This window comes from Limulus polyphemus, unplaced genomic scaffold (assembly GCF_000517525.1).
Source record: "Limulus polyphemus unplaced genomic scaffold, Limulus_polyphemus-2.1.2 Scaffold13251, whole genome shotgun sequence".
In the NCBI taxonomy this organism is placed as follows: domain Eukaryota; kingdom Metazoa; phylum Arthropoda; class Merostomata; order Xiphosura; family Limulidae; genus Limulus; species Limulus polyphemus.
In genome coordinates this window covers 7,739-9,604 of record NW_013678861.1, presented here as the reverse complement: position 1 = coordinate 9,604, position 1,866 = coordinate 7,739, and positions in this window count along the sequence as shown.

Below are 1,866 nucleotides of genomic sequence, written 5' to 3'. Positions count from 1 at the left end.
AGTGAACTGTGTCATTCACATTAACTACTGTTAACACAGAGTGATGTCACAGATGGTACAAGAGTGAACTGTGTCATTCACTTTAACTATTGTCAACACAGAGTGATGTCACAGATGGTACAAGAGTGAACTGTGTCATTCACTTTAACTATTGTCAACACAGAGTGATGTCACAGATGGTACAAGAGTGAACTGTGTCATTCACTTTAACTGCTGTCAACACAGAGTGATGTCACAGATGGTACAAGAGTGAACTGTGTCATTCACTTTACCTGCTGTCAACACAGAGTCATCCCACAGATGGTGTTACAGTGAACTGTGTCATTCACTTTAGCTACTGTCAACACAGAGTCATGCCACAGATGATGTTACAGTGAACTGTGTCATTCACTTTAACTGCTGTCAACACAGAGTCATGCCACAGATGATGTTACAGTGAACTGTGTCATTCACTTTAACTACTGTCAACACAGAGTCATGCCACAGATGGTATTAGAGTGAACTGTGTCATTCACTTTACCTGCTGTCAACACAGAGTCATGCCACAGATGATGTTACAGTGAACTGTGTCACTCACTTTAACTACTATCAACAGAGTCATGTCACAGATGGTACTAGAGTGTACTACGTCATTCACTTTAACTATTGTCAACACAAAGTCATGTCACAGATGGTGTTAGAGTGAACTGTGTCATTCACTTTAACTATTGTCAACACAAAGTCATGTCACAGATGGTATTAGAGTGAACTGTGTCATCCACTTTAACTGCTGTCAACACAGTCATGTCACAGATGGTACAAGAGTGAACTGTGTCATCCACTTTAACTGCTGTCAACACAGTCATGTCACAGATGGTGTTAGAGTGTACTACGTCATTCTCTTTACTTGCTGTCAACAAACTTCAGCAAATCACTATAATTATGTTAGATTGAGCCAAAGTAAGGGGAATATTTTACAAATTTTAAGTAACTCGGTTTGAAGTTTTGTTTTTCTTGTTTTAATAGTTTTTGTAGCTTAAAAACTATATTACTATATTTATATATTACTATAGTTAGCTAGGTTACGTATATATATTGATCCCTACTTGTCTATATAAAATTGAAAGATTTTATATTACACTTGTTTGCTCCTTTTTATTAGCTATATTTTTGTGCAGCAGTGATACCAAGTGTGAGGTGCAGGTATACCCTAATGGATTTTACTCATCAGGATCTACCATCAAACCTAATTATATGCCCAAAGTAGTGCATCATCCATTTCAGTACAGGACAGAAATAATTGGGACCCAAGATGTAGTTACAGAAGTAGAGCAAAAAGGTTCATAATTTTTACTGGAAAAGTCACTTACTTACTTACTTACTTAGATGAAAATTCGTTCAAATACTGAAATTTGGTTCATTCCATAAACACACATATACTAATTTAAGTGGCTTTATAAGTTCAACAAGCATTAGTTTTGTTCAGCCAATACTCTGAAATAATCATTGTAGGTATTCAGACATTTTAAAGGTAGTGTTAAACAGGTGATTTTTCATGGCTGCCATTTTGTTTCATGATGATTCCCACTATTAAGCACTACTGTACTTAATTATAAGATCAAGATGATGGTAGAAACCAGACTACCTTTACATGAACATGTTGAGCTAGAGTTGGTTAATTTAGGGAGTACATAATAACACATTAATGTAAGATCAAAATGATGGTAGAAACCAAGTTACCTTTACATGAACATGTTGAGCTAGAGTTGGTTAATTTTAGGGAGTACATAATAACACATTAATGTAAGATCAAGATGATGGTAGAAACCAGACTACCTTTACATGAACATGTTGAGCTAGAGTTGGTTAATTTAAGGAGTACATAAT